We start from the raw sequence: 27,901 nt of genomic DNA on the forward strand, positions 1-27,901 counted from the left end.
CCACCCACTCTACCCCCTCCCTCTCCCCCCCAAATACCCAGCAGAAACTATTTTGCCCTTATTTCTAATTTTGTTGTAGAGAGAGTATAAGCAATAATAGGAAGGAACAGGGTTTTTGCTGGTTGAGATAAGGATAGCTATACAGGGCATTGACTCACATTGATTTCCTGTGCGTGGGTGTTACCTTCTAGGTTAATTCTTCTTGATCTAACCTTTTCTCTAGTACCTGTTCCCCTTTTCCTATTGGCCTCAGTTGCTTTTAAGGTATCTGCTTTAGTTTCTCTGCGTTGAGGGCAACAAATGCTAGCTAATTTTTTAGGTGTCTTACCTATCCTTACCCCTCCCTTGTGTGCTCTCGCTTTTATCATGTGCTCATAGTCCAATCCCCTTGTTGTGTTTACCCTTGATCTAATGTCCACATATGAGGGAGAACATACGATTTTTGGTCTTTTGGGCCAGGCTAACCTCACTCAGAATGATGTTCTCCAATTCCATCCATTTACCAGCGAATGATAACATTTCATTCTTCTTCATCAGCCAATCATTTTTTAACTTGGCCACTCCCCTTCCTGACAAAGACACAACTGCTTTAAGCTAACCTTTGCATAACAAGTTTGGGTGATTCACACTGGAGTTAGGTAAATGTGGACTTACATGTTCTGATGTATTCTTTTTCCTGAAGTGTTAACTTGTCACTTTAGAGCCAAGCATTTTTCCTCATTGACAACATGAGGAATAATCATAGAACCCCATGTAGTTCATGCACACAACAGACAGTATCTGCTGAGAAGAAAAGTGCTTTAAAAAATGGAAGCTGTTACATTTGTCTCAGCTCTTGATATATCTTTACAATACCTACAGTTTTCATGCCTTCAATTTTCTATCTAGTAGTAGTAAAATTCTTGTTTTCCAACACATCTTGGTAGTTGCCCCCAAAATTCCTATTGTCATAGGACACTGTCAAGTTTATCAATTATTAGTACTTGTAGGATTAGTGTGTGGGGGGGTGAGGGGGTGGGGGGGCGGGTGCTGGAGATGAATCCCAGAGCCTTGTGAATGCTACAGAAACATTCTATCACTGAGCTATACCCCTAGCTCCTGTAGGAACTCTTTTTCAATATGGATTCTAGCACTGGTGGAGTAGCTCAAGTGGTAGAATGCCTGACTAGCAAGTGTGAGGCCCTGATTTCAAACTTCAATAGTGCCAAAAAAACCCCCATATGAGTACTCAATATGGGCTTCTGATAATTTAAGTTAAAAAAAAAAAGTTTCTGTGCTGATTCTCCAATCAAACAAGGAGGATCATTTCTATGATTGCTTAATCTTCAGCTCAAAAAGAATCTTCACACCATGAAAAGACAGAAGGCGGTGTGGTCCCCATACCAACTTGCCTGAACAAGTCTTCCTTGCTTTGTTCCTTCCTTCTCCTGCTCTGAAAATCCAGCATGACCAAAGCCTGGGACGCAGCATGATTTAGACAACAAACATGTATCAACACACCCTCTGCAGATGCATTTGTAGCCTCAAAATTGTGTGGGGTGGGACACAGTTAGTTTAGAGCTGAGTTCTCCACCTGTCTTTAGAATCTCAAAGTGTAGGCTAATTTCACATTGCATTGTATGGAATTTTGGGAGATTCATTTCCTTCAGGGTAGAACTTCTATCAAATCCATGTATCACTTGTTCTGAAATGATAATGGGAGCTGACATTTTGCTAATGCTTGAACAATTGAGCCTCTTGTTTTTGGAAAGTAATTATGAAATCACTTAAAGAAAATCTCAGTGCATGAACCAAATTTCTGATTGAAAAGAACTGAAAGTTTTGTTGTTAAGTGTGACTCCCACCAGAAGGTATTGAGCAGAATTTATTTATTATTTGGATATGAAAAGGTAATGTCATTAGAACATGTGAGGAGGCAGAGCTTTCTTTCTTTCTTTCTTCTTCTTTTTTTTTTTTTGGCAGTATTAGAGTTTGAACTCAAGGCCTCCAGCTTCTAGGCAGGCATTCTACCATTTTAACAACACCACTAAAGCCCTTTTTGGCTTTAGTTATTTTTCAGATAGGGTCTAACACGTTTATGCCTGGAACCTGCCTTGGACTACATTCTTCCTACCTATGTTTCTCAAGTAGTTGGGATTGCAGACATAAGACACCACCACACTCAGCTTTTTCAATGAGATTGGGGTCTCATTAACTTTTGGCCCAGACTGGCCTCAAACCACAATCCTCTTGATCTCCACCGCCCAAGTAGCTGTGATTACAGGTATGAACCACAACTCCTAGCCATACCATTTCCCTTTTTGAGACAGGTTTTTGCTATGTAGCCCAGGCTGGATTTGTACTCGTTATCCTCTTGCCTCAGTCTACCAAAATGCTAGGATTTCAGGCATGTGTCACCATGCCCAGCCATAACTAGACATGGTGCCTAAGTTATTGAAACAGTCAAACTCACTGAGAAGCAGACTCACTGAATGAGAGACAGTACAACCTAGAAGATAAGAAGACAGACTGGGTTTGAATTCTGGCTCTGCTTACTGGCTGTGTGTAATCCGTTGTGCCTCAATTTTCTCATCTGTGGTAGGGGTAATTCTGCCACCACCATGTCTATTTGCCTTAGGGGGTATTGAAATTATTAAATGAATTAACCTTTATGAAATGGTTAGAACAGTACCTTGGCATACAATAAATGTGTACCTACACCAAAGACATAGGATCTTTATTTATTTAATTAGAAAATAAAAATTGTATATACTTATGGTGTACAATGTGGAGTTTCAAAATATGCATATGGTGAAATGCATATTTCAAACTAATTACCATATGCATTACTTACATACTTATTTTTTGTGGTAGAATACTTAAAATCTATAACACTGTGCCCAGTATACAACACATTGTTACTAACTATAGCCACCATGTTGTACTACAGACCTCTTGAAATTATTCTTCTGACGGAAAATTTTTGTCATTTGATGAGCACCACCCTCATCCTCCCCCAACTCCCACCTCCAGGCTCTGGTAATCACTGTTCAGCTCTTTGCCTTTGAGTTTGACTGTTTTTGGATTCCACATGTGAGTGAGCTCATGGGGTATCTGTCATTCTGTGCCTGGCTTGTTTCACTCAGCATAATGTCCTCCAGGTCTGACGTAGAACCTTTGGATTACAAAGGCTGAAAAATGGCTTTTTTGTAAAGATGCCCCAGGTCCTTCCTGGGAAAGTCCCCTAGGTCTTGTCTTCATTTCTTTGCTTTTAATTTATGTCAACATTTCTTCTGTTTCATCAAATGCAGACTCTGTTCCATCTGGAAATCAAAATCCTAGTCATTATCTAAATGCTTAACTGACAAATAACATGTTATGTTGGGAAAGTATTTTTTTAAGACTTACTCATTGATTAAAATGAACTGATACACAAATTACAGAATTAAAAAGAACATTCAATGGTGAAAACTCAGTATTTTTTCAATTGTGATGATTATGTGTGATAATTCCAAATATATCAGTTTGTAATTTTCCATTCATGATTAGTTATCAGTCCTTGTCTTTATTGTTTGATTTTAAACTCTACAAGGATAGGTCATCATTAAATTCTAGCACACAACTTCTGATACGTAGCAGGCATTCAAATATTTGTTGTCAGATGAGTGAGTGAGTGAATAAATGCATAATCTGGTAATAAAAATGATTCTGTGAAAGTCATTGTGTATATAGTAGCCTCTTAAGTCCACACATAGTTAGGAGGGTTATTTGCCCTGATAATATTTCTATTAAGAAAGCAGAAGACTGACAGGGAAAGTAAGGCACAGAGAGGCTCATTAACTTAACAGAGAGGCAGGCTGGATTGTGAGCCTCTGGTCTTTTGAGTTCTACTTTGGGTCTGTTTCTAGTAAGATGAAAAAGGATTTGGAGAATCAAGAAATGCCACCTTCTTTCTCTCTTAAGCATTTTCCTTTCTTCTCATTTGCAATAGTTCCTGGGCTTGGGGGCCTAGTGATGCACAAAGAAAAAAGGAGAGAATCTTCAGGCAGTTGGTAGGTGCTGTCCTCTGTCAGGAAAGTGGCTATCCAAACACAGGATTGCTACACAGCTGTGACACAGAGTCTTCCTCCCAGGAAGGATTGTGCTGACAGTTTCTGGAGTTCTGAGAATATCAGAGTCTGCTGCCCGCCCCCAGGCAGGTGACGTCTTGAACAGCGAAGGGCTAGTGGCAACATTAACAATTTGAGATGAAAGTAGCATCTTGCTGAAAATTCACCATGTAGGCAAAGGATGGCTTTTCACTTTGCACCTAAATTGTACATAGAAAGATAGTCTTTACCATCTGGAAACTATTTTGAGGAAATAAAGTTTTGGCAGCACTGGGGTTTGAACTCAGGGCCTCACACTTGCTAGGCAGACACTCTACCACTTGAGCCACTCTGCAAGTCCTGGAAATAAAGTTCTGGAGTTCAACTTTACCAACAATTCCCTTTCTGTTATTATTATTATTTTTTTCCCATTGCCTCGTCTTCAAACCTAAAGTTTGTTTCTTCTAAAAGAGATCCCAATAAATTCATAAGTCAGAATTTTTGCCCTTTGTCCTCTTTGATCTTTAGACATTCCTCTCTAATTTTTCTCTAAGTTATTTGGACATATCACAAGGAAATTGGCATTTCCTTGATTTTTTTGATTCTCTTAGCACATGTGGATTTGATTTAGTTCCTAAAAGACGAATCCTTGGGATAGCTACTTTTCCTAAAATTCAAATTCTGTGGAATCAAAGAGATGTTTTTCTGTTTCCTTAAAATGTAATCCAAAAGTATAATCAAACCAAATTCTAAAAAATAAAATTAGGTCATTAGTGTGATGGTCTGTATCACTGAACTGAGAATTTTGTGTTAGAAGACAATTTATTGTCATTGTTACTATGACAAGCATGCCCAATTGGTGATGTCAAGGTGAAGTTATAATTGACTGTTGCACATATTTCAGCATCTCTGCTGGATGTAGGTGCCATAAGACCATGACTAATTGGAATGCTTCAGGAATGAAGACTTGTCTTTCATTTCATTTTTTTTTTTTTTTTGGTTAGCTGAAATTTAACCGGAGAACTACTACCTCTGGTCCTGGATGGAAAAGTTTCCAAAATCATTTCATTTTCTTTCATCTGAAGGATGGCATAGTGGAAACGTTTGTCTTTGGTTGTTAAAGACATTACAAGTTCCTCAGGATTGTTTTCTGACTATTACAAAATGTTATAGATGGAGGATGAAGGGTTGACATGGACTTGGAAAGAGTAGATCCCTGGGTTAAATAGTTGCCTCTGATTTGGAAAAGTGGGCCACGAATAGTATTCATTGAGCATCTTGCTTTATAGGCTGTAGATTCTTCTCTTAAGGCCCCTACATCTGGCAGGGGAGAGAGGGATGTGTTTAAAAATAAATACTGCACATTATAAGGTATATAATAATACCATATATATATATATATATATATATATATACACACACACACCTTATATTAAAAAGGTATATAGAATACTATTATAGTTCAGAGCAGGGAACTATCAAAGATCTGAGGAAGTCAAGGCCTATCTTTCAGAGAAGACAGTAGGATGGTTCTTGGCATATGTGTGGTAGTTAAGTGGAGACAGGAAGGAGGATGCCATTTGCCAAGGGAACTGACTGTGACAATAGGCTTGGACCTGGTAGATATGCTGTATTTCAGAGCAGGAAGAGACTGTGGCAAATGAGACTGGAGTCACAGACTGGGGAGACTGTAAAGGACCACTATACAGAGTTCACATGCTATTTTGTAAGTAACAGTTAACAATAGAGTTAAACCATTTGACTCATGTTTCAGAAAGTTTACTCTGGTAGTTGTGGGAAAGAAGCATTGGAAGACCAGAGACAATTCTGATTAACTATCCACTTAATATTAAAAAATAAAATCTTGTACTGTTTTAAAATTTATATATTGACCTGAATTACCATTTGTAGCATATTTTATCTCTATGTAGGAAAACATTTTAATTCTTTCCTCTCATTTAGATGCCATGTTATTACCTTCATTTTAATATTGAGAAACTGAGGCACAATAGGCATGTAATTTCCCTAAGTTTCCAAGTCAAGCATTCAGAAATTGACTCAAAGACAGGTCTCAAAATTTCTTCCAGTGACTGCTGCTGGACCATACCCCCACTATTACAGCATATTTGTGATATAATTAACTTTCAGAAAGTCATATGGCTTTTGTTACAAACACCAAAGGAATGTGCTTTCATAACGCATGGCCTATGGCCTCCAATAGCTCTTTGCTTGCATGTTTTAACAAAATGAACATGTACGTAAATTAGATGCCTCAGGTCAGTTAGCAAGCTGAAGTTGATTTTCTGTTGCTCTCCCTAATTACAACTGCATTTCTGACGAATATCAAGGAGTGTTTTGGCAGCCTGTGGGTGTAAACATGCATGGTGTGACTCAAATGATACTTTTGTTCTATGGCATGGCTCCTTTTAAGAGTTGGCGTTTGTCCTTATTTGCAGTGGCAAGGACAGCTTACAGAATCCAGTGTTTTGAAGAAGCTGTATACTTTTTAGGATGGTGGAAAATTTGGTTGACTTAAGTGACACAATAGGAAAAAGGATAAACTGAATGAGAATGAGTGAGCTGAAAGTTGACGTTTGTGTTTGGTGGCTGAACTGGTGTAGTGAAGATAGCTACGTGGAAGACACTCCCATGTTGAACTAATTTAACAGCAGCTAAGTACAGCGCTCCCACTTAATCTCTCAGAGAAATTTAGAGGCACTTCTATTTTAGTTGACATGCCTTAGAATTCTACTTTCTCAGTCCACACTTGACCTCTCCTATTGGTTTTCTGATAGAGTCTGAGAGTGAACTCTTTGCAACATTCACATTATCATATTACAGTATCTACCGCTGAGTATTTGCACTCAAGGTCAATGACATTATCTCATTGGAATTCCCTGGACTCTGAATTTATAAGATAGTCCAAGATGCTTTTGTCTGTGATGGAAAAATACTGCATAATTACTGTAAGTAAGTTGGTTTATAAAGTGTTCAAGTCTCAAATCTGGCTGCTCATCATATTGGCAAATTGCTTGCTTTTAAAAATGCCTGTACTTATATTACACTAATAATAAATTTTTTGATTTAATTAAGTAGAAATGTATCAACAGGAAATTTAAGACACACAGTTCTGAAGTAACTAAAAATAGGTAAAAAAGAAAATTAAAAATTTTTAATTAATATTAAAATATTGAAACCCTTTAATTCAAAGGCCCAATTTTCTGAGAAGAAAAACGTAATTTGGGATAATTTATTTACTAGGAACAAACTTAATGCTTTAAATAATAAATCCAACTTTTGGACTCTTCCCATGTAAGATGACTCACTCAAATCCTGTTCTTACAGAAAAGGAAAGTGTTTGTTAACTTGTACTCTAATTCATCTTATATTTACTATAAGGTATATGCCTTTTTGGGACAAGTCATAGCTTCTCCTTTCATAAAATAATATCTTTCATTATACTATAATTACAAACTGTGGACTCATAGGATTGGTGAATCACAGGGCTGGATGGAATAAAACTTCAGCAATCATATTTGACTCCAGGGCATCTCTACACCATGACTTGATCAACAAGTAAGTAACAGACACCTTTAGCCAGAAACTTGGTTTTGGCTGTATGGAAAATGAAAGGTAAACCTGGGGGTTCTTTTCCTTATTAGGAAAATACTCCTTTTTTTTTTTTCCCCAAGTGGAACTTGCCCCAATCTGATAACAACCAGAATAGAAACTCAATCATAAAACCTATTATGTGATATCATGTAAGTTCACTTCGTATTTGAGAATCAGGTGCTATCATCTATAAGACATAAAATAAGCAATGTTTAAAAATAAGATTTTGCCTCTTCCTCTGTAAATATAATTTATTACATGACTGCAAAGCATAAAATCAGTATGTAAATATAAGATTAGTAAACTAATTAATGCTACACATACCTATAGAAAGCCAACAAACGATTTGGAAGAGAAAATAATTAGGGCAACATTTATGTACTAACGAGTCAGTTGGAAATTGTCATAAAATATTATTTTTTTAAAAAAAAAATCCTGAATCTATTATTTATTTTCTTTAATTAATTTTTTTTCTTTAATCTTCTTTTTATGTTTGTTTTGAGACATGGTTACCCTATGTAGCCCAGGATGGCCTAGAACTCACTATGTAGGCGAGGCTGGCCTCAGAACTTGTTACCTCCAGCCCCAGCCTCCCAAATGCTGCAATTATAGACATGTGCCACCATTCCCAACACTGTAATTTTTGAAAACTAAAGTAGAATATATTTATTGTGTACAACATATTGGTTTGAAATAGTTATACATTGTGGAATGGCTAAATCAATTTATAGACTCTAAAATCATTGAACTCAGCCAGGCACTGATAACTCAAACATGTAATCTCACTACTTGGGAGGCTGAGATTGCAAGGACTGAAGTTTAAAATCAGCACTGGCAAAACCTTTGTGAGATCCCATCTCAAACAATAGCTGGGTGTGTTGATGTGGGCTTGTTATTCCACTGAAAGTCTGGCCTGGGCAAAAAAGTGAGACCCTATCTTCAGAATAAGCAGAACAAAAAGGGATGGAAGTGTACCTCAAGCAGTAACCTCCCAAACCCTAGTGCTGCTCCCCCAAAATGAATTCCAGCAGAATAGTGAGTACCAGAAGTGGGGGTTGGAGGGAGCGGGGTTTGGAGGGGTGTTGTTTGGGAGAATGCTAGTAAGAGGATACAAATTTACAGTTAGGTAGCAGGGATAAGTTTAAGAGTTCTAAAATTTCTACTTTTATGTAATCTTGTGCAAAAAATGTTATTTTTTAACTATCACAACTCACTCATATTAAGTTGGTTCACATTTCTATAGCTCTTGAATATAGTTCCAGTAAAGGATATGTTTCAAGGCACTGGGCCAATGTGACTCACTGTGTGAAATCAGGTCAAAATTTCAAGCAAGTGTAATCCCTTGGCTATTTACGGGATGGTCCTTTCAGGAATGGACAAATATGTCCACAAAAAGAGGCTTGGGTCAATAAATTACATGCATTTTGGGGCTACTTGAATTTTATATCCTAAAAAAGTTACAATGATGCACACATAAGCAACTTGTTTCTCCATATTTTCAAATTCCATACCAAATTGTTTTAATAAACAAATATGGTTATAATTTAAATGGAGGGAGGGAAATGAACCCACCCAATTACAAATGGCTTCAAAGAAAAGTGAATCCTGTTAGCAGAAGACATGTTTCGTTCTGTGAAGCACAATGTTGGATCTGAATGTTCCATGGCAGTCACAGTGTTTATCTTGGAGGTTGGACATACCAAGAACTGAGTTGGAGTTGGGAAGATATAGGAAAGGAAGATAGAGGAGGAGAAATACTCACGGAAGGGGAAAGGAAGAAAATAGCCACGGAGATGGGGTGATGTTGTGAAACCACAGAGGTAACCATAGTGACTGAAAGTTCTGGATATTTCCAGTATTGGGTGGCTGAAGGGTTCTTATGAGCAAGAATGTTTAATATTCAATGAAGGTATTTCTGCAATAGTAAACATTTCCAACTTTTCAAACTTTCATAAAATCTGTCTTAAGCATTCATTTTTGGGGGACTTCCTTTTGTTCTTAGATTAAAAATTATAGGAAAGGCTTGCACAAACAAAAAGAGGACAAAAATGAGCCAAGTAAGGAGAGACAGGCATTCAGAGCCACAGAGATCTGAATGCACACCACCTCCTTCTTTGGTTAGTTCTCTCTGCCTACCCCTAAACATCTAGAAATTTTGGTGAGGGTTTTTAATCTCTCACAACCCACGGAATGGATGTTTGAATCAAGGAGAGAGTAGATCCCAGCTGATATTTGTGTTCTATTTATACAGTCTGAAAATGTACTGATTTATTAAGGAAAAAAGTAAGTAGGAGTGGAAAATTTTGATCTCTGGAACTACACTTTCTATCATAATGTTAATTATTTACAACATGTGTTGCTGTTGGCATTTTGTAATACAAACATACCAGACATTTAAGATTTATTTTGAATTTTTTTTAGTCAAGTCTGAGCTACTTGATTATGTTAATATTGCCGAAATCTGTGGCAATGGTTTTGAAACTATTTTGTGCATTTGTATTTATTGGAAATATAATTGTAGGTTGTCTCTCTCTGAAGCATTTTCTATGGTACCCAGAGGAAATTGTTTGTGTAGAAATCTTTATAGGAAGTAGTGTTGTTGTGTGAGGCTTGCAGACTGGTACCTACATGTTTAAGGATGCCCACATTTTTTGGCTTATTAGCACTGAAAAATATATCAGTGATCTATTGCTTGAAATACTTTTTAAAAAGTCAACATATCTCTAATGTGAAAATGAATCTGAAGTTTAATTTGTTTGCATTACCTCCATTATATTTTGCTGCATTGATAGTGGTGAAATATGCACATAAATGGAAGAGAACGAAAAACCTAGACAGAAAGACTAAAGGTAGATTTGCTTTAAGATACGGTATAGGTAGCCTGCCTGTTTCCGGTTTGAGAAGTCTCTCCCTCTCTCTTCTACTCTGCTGTTAACAGATATGCATTGTACTGCTACAGCTGGGTGTTCTGAAAGGGTCCTGAAGGAAAACTTACTTGATGGAGCAACTCCTTTATGGCATATCTTGGCATTTGAGAAACTTCCAGAAAACACTGAAGTGTGCAAACTGAACAAGTGCTTTGACTATTTATCCACATTTAGCCACAACTATGCATTCTCTTAGCTATGGGAAAGGCTGAAGGCCAAATTCTTGTCTGGTTTTGAATCTAGTCAAGTCCTTACATGCTTCCTTGGGGCTCAGGACAAGGTTTAATTTTCTCATGACTCACAGAGCCAATTGTTCTGTGGCATAAAATTGTATTTTTGCTTCAGAAAAGATGACAAAGTGTAACTGATTTCATGGATATCTAAAATGGCAGTCAAATATTAAAAATTTTGATCCAAATAAAATATAACTTTAAACCTGAAGATTAAATTTGGGAGCACTATAGCTCTGTCCCTTTTCAAAGTGACTCTAGGGTTCTTCAGAGCATAGAGAGTCACCTTGGGCAAAGGTTTGGAGGTTGCCATCCTGTGTGGTTTCTGAGGCTTTAGTTTGTTCTCAAAAATGAGTCCCTGACCTGTGTTCTCCAAGCTGTATTCACATAGGGGTGTGTGTACACCATTATGTCTGCTACTAAAATTCAGCTTCCTAAATTTAGATTGTGTTTTTCAGAACATTTTCATTTCTGGCAGTTTATTATTTATTCCTTTCAGACTCTTGCCATTCACAAAATAGCCAGTGTACTATGGATACACTCATTGAATCACTGGTGAAAATGGTGAGGAAGGCAGGGCAGAGAACTGGAGTGGCAGTGGGGCCTGTCCTCTGGCACCTTCTCTTTGTGGGTGTGGGAAGGGAGAAAGGCCTAAAAATCCTGACCTGCTATGGAGTGTGAAGTGCCAGAGGCGCACACTATGACTTACAGCCTGCCTGGGGTTTGCTGGAAGCTGTGCTTCTCAACATAAAATCTTACTTACTCAATTTCTAAAACTTTCCACCTAAGCTATAAAAAAGGACATAGAAGCGTATAGAGGACACCTTACATAGTTTACAGTTGGGAGCTCATAGATGAAAAATTACATTTTATCTGCTAAATAGGCTTTTAATATGTTCTTTGAAGTTTTTAAGTTACCTAGAGGGGAAAAAGACTGAACTATATTTGAAAAGAGTAATAAAATATAATTGTAGATAATTTAGGATAAATACATAGATATTGCAAATTATTTGATTATCTTGCCTAGTTATATTCCTATTTTGACCTATCATTTTTTTGGGGGGGTCTATGTGAGATTAACATAAATTCTAATTTGGGGTAAAATAAACTTTTTTGAATATGTTCAAAATATATCAAATTTAATCTTTCAGATAAATTTTAGAAACAGTTTATTATATTACCAAGAAAATCCTATTAGAATTTTGATTATGGTTGCAATAAACCTTTAAATTTTCCGGTTCAATATCTTATCCAGAACAATATCACTTTCACTTCATTCCCATGTATTTTTAAATGGCAGTTTTAAGGATTTTATTTGTTTGTTTGTTTCTCCTGAGACTAACACTATTTCCATACTTTCAACTGACTTTTTTATAGGTTTCTAAGAAACTTGTGGACCTTCTGTATGCTTATGTCACATTTAGCTATGTTTTCCTATTCATTGTTTCTAATTGTGGATAATGATTGTTTAATCCTTCCTTCTTTGAACCTCCATCTGGGTTGTATATTTGTCACACTTAGACCTTTGAGCAGATTGTAAAGTGAGACCTTTGGCTTTTGTCACATTCTCTTGCCTTTAAAGCTCCTATGATCCACCTCCCCCGGACACCACCAGAGTCAGATTCAGCAGCCTGAGGTATTGCCCCTGTTCAAACCTGTAGGAGTGCAACTCTGTCTTTCCAAGATTGTTCAGTGCTTAGTGACAGTGTGGATGCTGTTGCCATCTTGCTGTTATTATTTTTTAATATGTAAGAAACATAATTGGAAATTTAAAAAAAATGAAATTAAGATTGAGAATAGGAGAGGGAGAAAAGAGAATGTAAACAAATGGGGAGACTCTCCCATGAGATCAGTTTAGGACAGGAGTGATTCAACTTATGAATCATTTATCAGTGATACATGCTAGACTCAAAGTGTATCTTACTCAACAGGTATTGTACGTGGATCGGTTCTGATTTTACATTCTTTCCATCTATGGCTCTATTTTCTGGACTAGGAGTTGCTATAATGGCAGAAGCATTCATTTCTCAAACATGGGAGGAACACATACATATTTACATTTTAGAAAGTTTGCCTGATAGCATGGTGAAGGATGAGTTAAGGAAGACAAAATTGACACCAGAGACTAGGTAGGTGCTGTGCAGTGTTGGCAAGAATAAGAAGGGCAGATCTGTGAGGTGCAAGAGGAAGAATCCATTTTTCATGATGAATTAGATACAGGATTGAGCAGAGAGAAACCCAAGATAGACTCCAGGCTTTTGAATTAGGTGGTTAACAGAACTGTGGTGTCCACATCTGAACAAGGACTTGGTGAGGAAAAGCAGGCATGGGAGCCAGGATGACATGTTCAGTTGTGTATAACCTGGGTTTGAGATACCTAGGTGGCATCAAGTGCAGATGGTAGCTGATACAGGGATTTGGCACACAGGCAAGGAGGCCACACTACCAAGCTTGCCATCCAGTCTCTATTTTTTACCTCTAGGGCACAAGAGTTAGGATTACAAGAACACTAGCAGACTACAATAAAAGACTCAAATGTACTCATCTGAAACTTCTGGAGCGATTTTCTTGTTTTTTTGTTGTAAAATGCACATATTGTTAAATTTACCATTGTACCGATTTTTGAGTGTACTTTGTGGTGGCATTAAGCACATTCACACTGTCCTGTCATGCAGTCATAACTACCATCATTTCCAGAAGTTTTCCATCTCTCTTCATGACTAGTAACTGCGAGCATTTTTTCGTGTGCTTATTGCCCACCCGTATGTTCTGTTTGGACATATCTGTTCAAGTCTTTTGCCCATTTTTCTTTTTCTTTTTAGTTTTTAAAATTAAAAGATTTACTAGCATGTAATAGTTGTATAGGGAATACATTGTGATATTTACATATGTGTTTACAATATATCTTAGTTAGATTTTCCTCTTCCTCCCTTAGAACAATTTCAACAGGTTTCATTTTTCTATTTTCATATATGAATACAAACTACATCCACTACATTCACCCTCATTCCCCCTTTGCTTCTGCCTACCCCTTCTCACTGAAAAAGATCTGTTTTTCCCTTCTGCCTTTCATTTTTTTTAAGTGCTTATTGATAGTTCAAGGGTGTTTCACGTTGGTACTTCAGGCCTGCATATATTGTGCTTTAATCAAATTATTGCCCCCCTGTTACTTCCTCATCCTCTATCACAATGCTCCCCTAATATTCAACAGCTTACAGTACAGCACATCATATTCGCATATAGAAGAGTTGTTTCAATATTTTTCATTCTCTAACTTATCTCTCTCACCTCCCTCAGACAAATACAATCTTGTTCTCTCTCTCACTATAAATATATATATATATATACACATACATAGATATATAGGTATATGTATAAATGATCAAATATTTATCTATATATACATTTAACTTATTGGTCTAGCTTCCACATATGAGGGAAAACATGTGACCTTTGACCTTTTGAGGCTGGCTTACATATTTAACATGAAGATCTCCAGTTCCATCTATTTACCTGCAAATAACATAATTTTGTTCTTCTTTATAGCTGAATAAAACTCCACTGTGTATACATATATGACATTTTCTTAATCCAGTCATCAGTTGTGCGGCATCTGGGCTGCTTTCAAAGTTTGCTGTTGTGAATATTGCTGCAATAAACAAGGGTGTGCAGGTGATTCTATTGTATCCTGAAGCACTTGTCTTTGGATATATGCCTAGGAGTGGTATGACTGGATTCTATGGGAGTTCTAATTTTCGCTTTTGGAGGTATCTTCACATTGCTTCCCATAGCGATTACACTAATTTACATTCCCACCAACAGTGTAGAAGTGTTCCTTTCCCCCGACATCTGCACTAGCATTTGTTGTTGCTTGTGTTATTGATGATAGCCATTCTGAATGGGGTGAGGTGGAATCTCAATGTAGTTTTGACTTGCATTTCATTTATGTCAAAGGATGTTGAGAATTTGTTCATATGTATATTGGCCATTTGTACTTCCTCTTTTGAGAAGTGTCTATTCATTTCATTTGCCTGTTTAATCAGTGGGTTGTTGATTCTTTGGGAGTTTAGCTTTTTGAGCTCCCTGTAAATTCTGGTTACCAATGCCTTGTTGGATGCACAGCCGCCAATGATTTTCTGCCCTTCTGTAGGCTGTTTCTTCACTTTGCTGACTGTTTCCTTCACTGTACTCTGCCCACTTTTAAATTGGGTTGTTTGTTTTTTTCATTGTTGACTTATAAAGATTTTTAAACCCTTAAAAGTGGAATCAAATTATGGGTATTTATAGAATTTTGTTCTATTATTTGCGACCAATAATCTTATTGCTTAAGAAAACGGCATATTAAGTATTGAATTAAAATGCAATTGGATGAAACTAATTTCAGGTACCCTTTGGCACAGGTCTAACACTTCTAGCTGTCTCTGTCTAGCTAGATGGCTGGCGATAACTTTTTTTTTACAGAATGAATCAATATGTGTTTGTTTTTTTCACATTCACAACTATTTCTGTCCTTGGTTGAAAGTTCTAAGAACTACTTTCCAACTCTTGTCTTGCTTACAAAAATACCAGAGAAATATATACAAATGACAGTGTGTTTTCGTTTTTCAGGTTAGATTTGGCATTAAACTGAGGACAAAAGAAGACACAAACTTTAGCCTGTGGTTTGGGTCCCCCAACCCTCATGGTGGGCACAGGCTTCCACCCACTTCCCCACAAAGGGGCCATTACTGAAGGCACATCTGAATCTGCTTATAATTTGAGAACAGAGGTGAGAAAGAATGTGGATTTTCTATTTTGTGACATTTTTGTGGTGGCATAGATATTTGTATGAAATCTAGCCATGAAATTACCCTTCTCTAAAAAGATAACACATGTGGAATTGTTCCGAAAGAGTAAGCTACTTAATTAACTACTCTTGTGTGCTTCAAATAAAACTGTACTCAATTGTTTGTAACTGGCTTAGTTATCTGATTTGGGGGCAGTAAATTTTAATAGATTCCTATGATGTTTAGCTATTTCTACATCAACAAAAGGAACTATATTCTTTTAAAATGCCCCAGAGTATAAAGTAGTGCTTATAGAAACACTCAATAAAATGTTGCTTTGTAAATGTCCTAAAATCATTTTCATATGCTGTCATTCATTTATTCCCAAGCAGACTGTAAGCAACTCAAAGGAACTGTTTTTAATCCTCTTTTATTGTACAATATAATGTTTTATGTACAGTATGAGCTAAATCAAAAGTGATGACTGATTGATCTGGCACTCAACTACATTTTTTTTACTTGGAAATTCAAAAGTTGTTTTAAATTTTGGGAGGAAGGAAAAGATTCTTTAAAATTTTTATAGTATTGTGGTCAGATAACCACTTTAAATACATTCTGAAGATTTTAACTGTCACTGAGTAAGTGGACCTGAGTGTTCTATGTCCTAAGCATTCAAAATTTTCCTTGGCCATGTCCTGTTTGATCTCACTTACCATGCATTCGCTAATGAAATCAACACTCATCAGCCTGCTGCAGACAACTCTGGTATTCAAATCCATTTTCTTCACATGCTACATTTTAAGATTTTCCCAGCAGTTTCTTCAGTCTTGTCCCTGTCATGACATTTGTTTAGGATCTAGAAAAATTTTAATATAAGCTTGGGAGAGCACTTCTCTTCTACCTTGTAAATTGGAGAGAAGAAACTCTATAACAACAACAAAATGAAATATACTTTTTAAAAAAGAGTTTGAATTTGAATTCAGAGCCTTGTGCTTGCTAGTCAGGCATCCTCCTACCACTTGAGCCACACCCCCAACCTCTTTTTTTTGGTTTGTTTTGTTTTAGTCACTTTTCAGATAGGGTCTCATGTTTTTGCCTGGGACTGGCCTCAGACCACAATCCTTCTACCTAAGCCTCCTCTGGAACTGGGACCACAGGTGCATGCCATCATTCTCAGCTTGATGCTGAGATGGGATCTTGCTGACTTTTTGTCCAGGCTGACCTCAAACCTCAATCCTCCCAACCTCCACTCCTGAGTAGCTGAGGTTAGAGGTGTGAGTCAACTAGCCTGACTCTAAAATATGCATATTTAATCTTCTAGAACTACACTTTCCTGGATGGAAGCCCTCAGTCACTTGTGACTATTTACTACTTGAAATGTGACTATTTCTAACTGACACATGCTTATATGTGTAAAATACACAATGGTTTTTGAAGACTTACAAAAAAATGCAGAATGTCCCAATTATCTTAAAATATTGATTCCATGTTGAAGCGATACTACTTTGGATCTCTTAGGTTAAATAAATTGTATTACTAGATTAATTTCTGATTTCTTTTTCATCTGTCTTAGCATGGCTATTAGAAGTTTTAGAATTCTGTGTGAGTTCATTCATAGGACACTTGGGTTGGGTGCTGCTGCCTGGAACTGTGGTTTTCAACAGTACTGTAGCATTTAGGGTCAGGTCCTTTCTTGTGATGTTGACCTCAGCTTTGTGGCCTCTGTTCACTAGATACTGATAAATCTCAAGCCCATCATTTGTGGCAACCAAATGTCTCCAGACTTTGCTAAATGCCCCTGGGGTGCAAAATTACTCCTGCCTGAGAAGTGTTCTCTAGGGTGTGAAATAATGTGCACAGAGGCATTACTACAATGGCTGCTTTTTGCATGTTTTAAGATTGAGATTTTTTTTTTTGGACTTTATTATTGTGTTGGGTGGGGTTCATTTACAAAAGCTCTTATAATATTAGAGATTTAAAGGTTGTTTTACTAAACCACATGCAATTTATAGGATTTTTCTGAACTCAGGGTTTCATCTTGCTAGGCATGTACTCTACCACTTGGGCCATGCCTCCTGCCCTTTTTGCTCTGGTTATTTTTGTGACAGGGTCTTGCTTTTTGCCCAAACAAGCCTGGACCTTGATCTTCCTATTTTACATTTCCTACTGTAGCTGGGGTGTAAGGAACTTACCACCAAGCTCAGTTTTTTTCCTTTGAGATGGAGTCTCATGAGTGTTTTTGCCACTGCTATTTTCTAACCGGGATCCTCCTGATAACCTCCTGGAGTCAGACGTGCTACCGTTGCGCCACGAGGTCCTTCCTGATAACCTCCTGCATAGCTTGGGATGATAGGCACATGCCACCACACCCAGATATTGGCTGAAATGGGGTCTCATGAACAATTTGATTGGGTTGCCTTGAACTGCAACCGTCCCAATCTCAGCCTCACAGTAGCTGGGATGACAGGAATGAGCCACCTGCGTCTGGCTATAGGACCTATTTTTAATGTAATTATAGTACATATTTTATGTGTTCCCTGTACAGTGAGAGGTAAATAATTTCTTGTTACCTTTTCCACTTTATCAGTCCCAGTTTTCGCCAGCCCTAAATTTTGTAGGCAGTTAGTTCATAAGGGAGGAGGGGATGTTGGTCACATATTAGTATATTCAAATCATGACATTTGAAAATCACTGTCAACAGAATTGTTTTTATATGTGGGAGCAGGACTGTAAGTCAATTAATCACAGCAGACCTATTATAGGGGAAAAGTTTGTATAACTGTCAGGATACTCATTGTCTGAGGAAATATCCAAGAACAGCCGGGACTCTTGCCTTGCAGCAGACCAAAGAGAATCTCACTAATTTTAGAAGAAATGGTTTTCATTTGGGTCACAGCTGTTGGCATTCCAAGGGGCTCTTATTCTGTCTGTTGAAATGAAGAGGTTTTGTTAGAGGCTTAGTCCTATTCAAGGATTTGGTGACATCATTAAGAGAATTTTTGGGTGGTTTGGGAATATGTTTTCTGGATAGTGAATGACTGTTTAAAGATGGTTATATGGGGGTTGGACAAGGTGGTTCATGACTGTAATCTCAGCTACATGGGAGGCATGTGGGAGGCATGAATTGGAGGTTCTTGGTCCAAGGCCTACTTGGCAAAAAGAGCAAGATCATATCTGAAAAAAAAAAAAAAGAATGCAAAAAGGCTGGAAATGTAGCTCAAGTGGTAAAGAGCCTTGAGTTAAAAAACCCTAAGTACTGCCAAAAAAAAAAAAAGAAAAAAAAATAGTTTATACAGAAAAGGATAGGATTTTCAAAGCTAACCATGGCATTGGTTCTTAGAGAAGAATGCCTCATTTATGAGATCACTTTGCTAAATTGAGGTGGGGAGATTGCTTTTCTAGAGAACATCCTATGTCACAGGCCACCCATAAATAGGAAAATGCTGAGGACCACAGCAAGATTTGGTGACCTTGTGGCTGTATCTCCAACCTTCTTCTTTCCTCCTTAGATCTTAAACATTTTCATAACTTGCTAACAATTTGTATAGTTAGTTGTAGTGGGTGGCATTTCCTTTTGAGTATCACTGTTGTGACATAGATGTGACTTGAGACAGCCCTTCCATCTGTGGCCCCCTGCTTTGCAGATCTCGTTAGCTCTGTGCAGGTCTGTCAGCAGTGCTGTTTTCTGTAGGATGGTGGTCAGTTTTTAGCTTGTCTTCTGAGTTGAACCAGATATGTCCAGAAGCCACTGTAATGGAAGCCGTGATCTCTGCTTGTTTGTTCATTATCACTGAATCAGTTAAATTTAGCCTGCATTTTAAAAAGGAGCAATTTCATACCCTCCAAAGGCAAGAATCCTTGGCTTATTAGAACTTTCCTCTAATAGATATGCTGATCTGTTTTCAGTTAATTTGTAAGCTGGGGTTTTAGGGTCAATATTTATCACCAGAGCTTTAAATATAGCTACCTTACTATTCATCTCTGATGTACACTTTGTTATTTTGTGGAGAACATTGTTTAGGAAAACCTCTACACAGAGTACATTCATTTTGTCTTGGAACTTAGAGATTGGAGAGATCATAGCTCGTCATTATTCTTTTGATTATGAACTTGAGCTATTTTAGAGTACTTGTTTCTACCAACACACTTTGAGCGCCATTAGGGAAGAAAATGTGTTCAAGGAACCCTACATGCTGAAAAATATTTAAAATAAAAAATAATGTATTAGAAGGGGTGGGTCAGGGGGAGAAATGAATAAAAAATTAAAAAAAAAATAAAAAAGAAAGCAGTAAAAAAGATAGTATTAGAAAAGGAGAAAAATTGATGGAGGGAAACCAACCACATTACAGATTCAAAATATTCCACTTCCTGGACTTGTTGCTAATACACCATGTCACCATCACTCAGCCTTGGCTTATTACAAGTAAAGAAAGTACAATAACAAACCTTGTCTATTTGCCTCTGTCATTAGAGGTACTTGAATTTATCTTATCATTTAAAAAAATTAATCTTGGAAATGATGTTCTGACTTTAACAAAACAAAACACAACTCACTTATACTCTGCCCTTCCACAAAGTATGCTGTTGTTATTGCCCTTTTAGCTAGCGTGAATAAGGTAGTTTACAAAACACTGTTGGGAAACAGTGAGACTGGAAAATTTAATCAACTACATTTAGTGTCAGGCAGTCTTGCAAATTGGCTATGGTCTTAACTTGGACATAAATCCAACACATTTGGAAGTCACTTAACTACTTGGCTACATAAAATATAATTTTGTGTAATTTGAATGCTTTTGGCCAATATTAAACTGTAACTGCCAGTATGAATCTAAATAATAGGGTTACACCAAAATTTCAGGGGCTACAAAGAACTATTTTACTATCAATTTTAGTAAATTATAGAGTATTCTTTTTTAAGCAAGCACACAAGATAATCAGTAATAGAAGTAACCCACCTTTTAATGATAATGTAGATTCTACCATTTTTTCTTGGTCCTCAAGTGCTATAAAATTATTTATTAGAATCTTTGCTTATTTAAATTAGAATTTATTTATCAAATGTGCCTAGTAAGTACAAAGCACATTTAGAGTTTTGAACTGATTGCTTGAGCTATCCATTTTGCTTTAAAGTCTGTTTTGTGTTGCACTGAGCCACTTCCTTTGTGCAAGTCTTGTCACTCTGCCTCCATGGCTAGCAGATTGTAAAGCACCAGGAGATCAACGCCCAGCAGCACTTATACAGTTCGTATTCCCTGGGGTGCTGAAAAGATCAATCTAAGCACATAGTTGACCCAATAATACTGAACTGTCAACTTTAATTTCATAAAGACAGAAATTTTTGTTAGTTCTACTTCCTGTTGTATAACAGTGCCTGGCATAAATGATTAGTAAATGCATTTTTAAATAAAAGAACGAGTTAACCCACAGTGGTAATTTTATACTAGTTAAACCTTTCTTTTAAATGCAGAGGATAGTTCATTCTGATACTAATGGAGAATTTTAGGAATGCTAGAGTTTGGGGAATTATTCACTCCTTTTTAGCATACTGATTTTGAGGGGCTGTTAGTCCAAAATTTTCTAAATTACTTAGGAGAACTTCATGTTTACTTTTGCATTTGTGTGGACCTTACCTTTGGATCTTCATCCCAAAAAACAATACAGTACAGAAAAGAACAAGAAGATACCCACTGAACTGCCCTTCAGGGATATTTTTATCATCTATCTATCTATCTATCTATCTATCTATCATCATCTACCTATCTATCTATAGAAGGCAAAGGATTGGTCTGGTTCACTGACTGTAGGGCTCTATGTTCAGCCTGTCCCGATTGTGGTGGGCAGGGGAGAGGCATATATCTCTGATTGAAATATGCTCGTTGAAAAATAGATTAGGTTTCAGAAAGGGAAACCGTTTTTTAAAAACTTGCTTCTAACATTCTCTTGTTCTTCCTTCTTCTTTCCTCTTTTGGTAAAATGTAAATGACATAGTCAGGAAATTATGACTCAAGAGAGTAATGGTCTCAGCTTCATGGAAATCATTTCTCACTTCCACTCCCCTGTCAACTAAGGGGTAGAGCCATTGGCTTGTCTGTCTCACTCATCCTTTTCCACTCTCAGGGTCTGCCTTAAATCGGTCTTAGTGATGACTTGCTCAGTGTCAAAAATCCAAGCAATGGCTCTGTGTTATGTATAACACTGAGTGGGTGACAGTGGCGATCTAGGGACCTGTTTTCACAGTCACCCAGTCAGGATGTGCAGCTTGGGCTGCTTGTGCAGCCCTAATGACAATGTGGACAAACAGTGGTAAGTGTACGGTCAACCAGAGACGTGGGAGCCAGTCTAGCTCTAACCACAGTGTGCATCTGAGGTTGGTGGGGAGCACCTAGGTGGAAATTCTGGATCTTTAGAGAGACTGATCCCATATAGCCTACCTCCTTCTTCCCCCATTCTGTGAGTTAAAATAGCCTGGAGACCTTGCAGTGATTGCTGTCTGTTCTCCTTTGTCCTTTTTCTTATTCTGTGTCCTTTCTCTCATTATGGCTTTCTCTGTATAATTTTTTTAACAAAATATTTTGTAAACAGAGTACCTAATGAAGTTTTATCTTAAAACTATCAAACAGACCAAATTGATGAACTTTATAGGACTTTGTATCCACATTTATATGTAGCCCAGCTTATCTCCCTCTCCGGGCTTCAGCACAGATCTCCCTTCACCTTCTGCTAGGTTAGTAGAAGAAAGTTCCCAGCATTTTTTCTGGCAGTGCAGCATGCCTACACAGTTAACATCTCTTACTGTGATAAAGTTGAAACTTCTGATTTATTTCTTAGTTAGAAATAAGCTAACAAATTGAAACACACAGATTTTTTTTGTCTGTATGAGATGGTGTGGAAAGGAAGGTGTGAAATTCCATCTAGATTAGATGATAAAATCTGGTAGATGGTTCCATCTCCATTAGGTTTTAACTTTTTAAAAAATAGTTTTATATTTTTGAATTATCATACATCAACAACATAAAGGGGGTTCATTGTGATAACTCCATATATGCATACAGTGTACCTTGAACAAGCTCACCTCCTCCATTATATTCTCGTTCCCTTGTCACCCCTTTTTTGAATACTGTTTGGTGGGTTTCATTATACTGTCTTCACATATATGTGTATGTAGTGTACTTTGACCCTCTTTACCCCTCAGCTTCCTTTCCTTTCTCCCTCCCCCTCCTGCTGACGCCCCTCAGACCGTCCACATTTCCCATTCATATCCCTTCACCAGCATCATCATTTTATGTCTAGGTTCCACAAATGAGCAAGAACAGGTGATATTTAGCTTTTTGAGCTTAGCTTATCTCACTGAACATACTGACTGATCTCTAGTTTCATTCCACCCATTTTCCTGCAACTGATATAACTCCATTTTTCTTTATGGCTGAGTAGTATTCCATTACATATATTTTTTTCTTTGTCTACTCATTTGTTGTTGGGTAACTTGTCTGATTCCACAGTTTAGCTTTTGTAAACAGAACTGCAATAAACATGGGTATGCAGGTATCTCTCTTGTATATTGATTTGCACTCCTTCAGATATATGCCAAAGAGTAGTATGGTGGGGTCATAAGGTAGGTTTACTTTTAGTTTTTTGAGGAACCTCCATACTGATTTCTATAGTGGTTGAACCAGTTTATGTTCCAATAGCGTAACAGTTTACCAATAGTAAATGAGGGTTCGCTTTTCCCCTGCATCCTCACCAACATTTATTGTTTGTTTTCTTGAGGGTTGCTAATCTGTCTGGGTCAGATGGAATTTTAGTGTAGTTTTGACTTGCATTTTCTTTAAGGCTAAGGGTGTTGAACATTTTTTTCAGGTATTTATTAGCCATTTGTATTTTTTCTTCTGAGAACAATCTATTCAATTAATTTACCCATTTATTAACTGGATTATTTGTTCTTTGACATTCAGTTTTTTTTTTTTTTGAGCTATTTGTATATGCTAGTTCTTATTCTTTACCTGTTGAGTAGCTTGCAAAGATTTTCTCCCATTCTGTAGGTTGACTTCCAATTCTGGTAATTGCTTCCTTTGATGTGCAGAAGCTTTTGAATTTGATGCAGGCTCATGTGTCCATTCTTGCTCTTATTTCCTTGGCCGTCACAATCCTATTCAGAAAATAATTATCTATGCCTATATCATCAAGACTTCCCCTATGTTTTTCTGTAGAAATTTCAAAATTTTAGGTTTTAAATGAAGTTCTCTGGTCCATTTGGAGTTGATTTTTGTACAAGGGCCTCATTTTAGACTTTTGCAGATAGAAAACCAGTTTCCTCAGCACTATTTGTTAAAGAGATTGTCTTTTCTCCAGTGTATGTTTTGGCTCCTTTGTCAAAAACCAGATGGCTTTAGCTATGTGGGTTTCTTTCTGCATCTTCTATTCTGTTGTATTGGCCTTTGTGTCTGTTGCTGTGCTAGTATATGCTACTTTTGTTACTGTGGCTCTGTAGTATCATTTGAAGTCTGGTGTTATGCCATGTCCAGCATTGCTCTTTTTGCTCAGGATTACTTTTGCTATTCATGACTTTTATGCTTCCATATGAATTTTGGAATAGATTTTCCTATTTCTGTAAAGAATGACATTGCATTGAATCTGTAGATTGCTTTTGGTAGTATGGCATTTTCACAATATTAATTCTGCCAATCCATAAACATGGGAGGTATTTCCATCTTTTAATGCATTCAGTTTCTTTCTTCAAGGTTTTGTAGTTTTCATTGTAGAGGTCTTTCACCTCCTTGGTGAAGTTTATAACTAGGTATTTTTGTTATTTTTCTGAGACTTTGTTTTCCTGATTTCTTTCACTGCCTGTTCATTGTTGATACATAGAAAAGTTACTGAGTTTTGTATGTTGATTTTATATACTGGTAAATTGCCAAAAGTGTTTATCAGATCTAAAAGTTTTTTGGTAGAATCTTTAGGGTCTTTTAAATATGGAATCATATCATCTGCAAATAGGGATAATTTGACCTCTTCCTTTCCTATTCAAATCTCTTTTCTTTCTTTCTCTTGCCTTATTACTTTGGTTAAGATTTCCAAAACTATATTGAATAAGAGTGGGGAGAGTGGACACCCCTCTCTCACTCTTGACTATAGAGGAAATGACCTCATTTTTCTCCCCAGTTAGTATGACATTGGCTGTAGTTTTGTCATATATAACCTTTATTATGTTGAAATTCTTTCTATTCCTAGTTTCTTCAGAGCTTTTATCATGAAAGGATGTTGAATTTTGTGAAAGGCCTTTTCTGCATCAGTTGAGCTACTCATGTGATTTTTGTTCCTGACTCTGTTAATGTTCTGTATTACATCTTATGATTTACATGTGTTTAATCATCCTTGCATTCCTGGAACAAAACAAACTTGATCATGGCACATGATCTTTTTGATGTGTTGTTGGATTCAGTTGGCAAGTATTTTATTTATATGCATAAAAGATGTAAGTATATAATTCTTTTTGTTGTATCCTTGTCAGGTTTTAAAATGAATGTATACTGGCTACATAGAATGAGTTTGATAGTGTTCCTTCCCTTTCTATTTCATGGGAAAGTTTTAGGAGTTTTGGTGTTAGTCCTTCTTTAAAGGTATGGTAGAATTTGGCAGTGAATCCATTGGGTCTTGGGCTTTCCTTTGTTGGGAGGTGCTATTACTGCTTCAATCTCATTGCTCTTTATAGATCTGCTTAGGTGGTTTACATACTTTTGGTTCAATTTTGGTAAGTGAAATGCATCTAGAAATTTATCATTTTTTCTATAATTTCAGTTTACTTAAATTTTCAAAGTATTCCTTCATGATCCTCTGAATTTTCTTGATATTTGTTGTGAATCCCCCTTTGAATCTCTCATTTTATTATTTTGGGTCCTTTCCCTCCTCATTCCAATCAGATTGTCTAAGGTCTTATCAATTTTATCTTTTCAAGAAAAGAATTGATTCTTTATATATTTTTTGTTTCTTTCATTAATTACTCCCCTAATCTTTATTAGTTATTCCACCTGCTAATTCTGGATTTAGTCTGTTCTTCTTTTTTTTTCTAGGAGCTTGAGATGCATCTGTAGGCTATTTATTTTTGAGGTCACTCTGCTTTTCTGATGTAGGTGCTCATAGCTGTAAACTTTCCTCTTAGCACTGCCTTTGCTGTATCCCATAAGATCTTGTAGATTTGTTTTCATTTTCATTAGATTCTGGGTACTTTTTTGATTCCCTCCTTATTTCTTCAGTGATGCACTGGTCACTTAATAATATGTTGCTCAGTTTCCATCCATTTGAGTATTTTTTTGTAGTTTCTTTTGCTTTTGAATGCTAGCTTTATTCTTTTACAGTGTGATAGAATACAGGGAGCAATTTCAACTTTCTTACCTCTGTTAAGACTTCTTTGTGTCTTAAAATATGATTTATTTCAGAAAAATTTTCATGGGCTACTGAGAAGAATGTGTATTGTGCAGCTGATGGACGAAATACTCTGTAGTGGTCAGTTAAATTCATTTGGTCTGTAGTGTCATTTAATGCTTAGGTTTCTATGTTGATTTTTTTCCTAGATGATTTATCTATTGATGATAGTGGGCTGTTGAAGTCTCCCATAATCACTGGGTTAGGGTCTATCTGTGGCTTTAAGTACAATTGTGTTTATTTAATGAAGTTGGGTGACTGACATTTGGTTCATATATATTAACAATTGTTATTTCCTCTTGATGCATTGTTCCCTTTATTAATATGAAGTGACCATCTTTGTATGTAATTTTTGGCTTAAAATGCACTTTATCTCATATAAATATATTATGCCTGCCTGCTTTTGGGGTTCATTTGCTTAGAAGATGTTTTTCCACCCTTTCACTCTAAGGCAAAATTTTAAAGTTTCTTTCAATGAGATGCATTTCTTGTAGGCAACAAACGGTTAAGTCTTGCTTTTTAATCCAACTTGCCATTCTATGTCTTTTGATTGGAGGCCTGAGACTATTAACTTCAGTGTTAGTATTGAAAGTACATAATAATTCTACTATTTTGTTTCTTTTTTTAGTGTTTGATTATTTTTTACTCTTCATTTGTTTATATACTCATCTGATGTGATTTATTTTTTTCATGGCTATATTTACCTTCGTTTTCTGTGTAGGATTCTTTTGAGTATCTGCTATAGTAATTTAGTGGTCATAAATTACTTTAGTTTCTATTTATCACAGAAGATTTTTATTTCTCCTTCAGTTATGAGTGATAGCTTTGCTGGGTAGACTAATCAAGGTTGGTACTTAATTTTTTTTCAGTGCTTGAAATACATCATTCTATGCCTACCTTGCTGTTAAGGTTTCTGTTGAGAAATATGCTTGTTATTCTGATGGGTTTGCTTTTATAGGTGACTTGGCACTTCTAACTTCTAGCTTTCAATATCCTTTCCTCATTCACTGTACTTAATGTTTTAACTCTAATATGCTGTGAAGAGGTTCTGGTTTGGTCTTGTCTGTTTGGAGTCCTAAAGGACTCCTGCACCTGGATGGGCCTTTTTTTCTCAAGATTTGAGAAGGTTTCTATTATTTTGTTGAATATGTTTCCTATGCCTTTAGCTTGCACTTCTCCTTTTGTAGTGCCCATGAATTGTAGATTTGTTTTTTTAATGGAGTTGCAGAGTTCTTGCACATTCCATTTGTATTTCTTCAGACATTTTCTTTATCTTCATCTGATTTTTCTATTACATCTACTTTTTCTTCAAGCCCTGATATTCTGTCTTCCATTTCATTCAGTCTGCTGAAAAGAATTTTTCGTTTAATTTAGGGAACTTTTCATTTCCAGAGCTTCCACTTGTACTTTTCATTTCCAGGTTTTCTATATTTTTATTGAATGCCCTTTTCATGTCTTGCATTTTCTTCCAAATAAAATCCAAGTGCCAGTGGCCTATGCTTATAATTCTAGTTACTTAGGAGGCTGGGATTGGGAGGATCTCAGTTCAAAGCCAGCCCAGGCAAATAGTTCATAAGACCACACTGCAACCAATATCTGGGCACAGTGGCATGCACTAGTAATCCCAAACTACTTTGAGGGTAATATTGTAAAGATTGAGGTCCAGGTTGGCATGGAAAAAAAGCAAGACTCTATCTCTAAACTTGCTAGAGCAAAAAGGACTGAAGGTATTGCTTAAAGCATTAGAACACCTGCCTAGTAAGCTTGAAGACCTGAGTTCAAAGCCCTGGTACTACCAAAAAAATAACAAACCAGATATTTACATAAAGTAAAATACCATTGGAACAATTATCCATACAACCAATCACATTATATATGAA

At 36.7% G+C, this 27,901-nt stretch overlaps 1 long non-coding RNA gene across 2 annotated transcripts in view; it reads left to right on the forward strand.

Annotated features, from left to right (window-relative positions):
• The first annotated feature begins 15,447 nt into the window (after positions 1-15,447).
• The window catches only part of LOC141425501 (uncharacterized), an 82,462-nt gene continuing 70,008 nt past the window's right edge, over positions 15,448-27,901 (forward strand). For both annotated transcript variants that reach the window (XR_012450505.1, XR_012450506.1), the window contains exon 1: positions 15,448-15,604. This is a non-coding gene — a long non-coding RNA (uncharacterized lncRNA). The remainder of the gene's footprint in view (positions 15,605-27,901) is intronic.

Source organism: Castor canadensis, chromosome 8, assembly GCF_047511655.1.
Source record: "Castor canadensis chromosome 8, mCasCan1.hap1v2, whole genome shotgun sequence".
Lineage (NCBI taxonomy): Eukaryota > Metazoa > Chordata > Mammalia > Rodentia > Castoridae > Castor > Castor canadensis.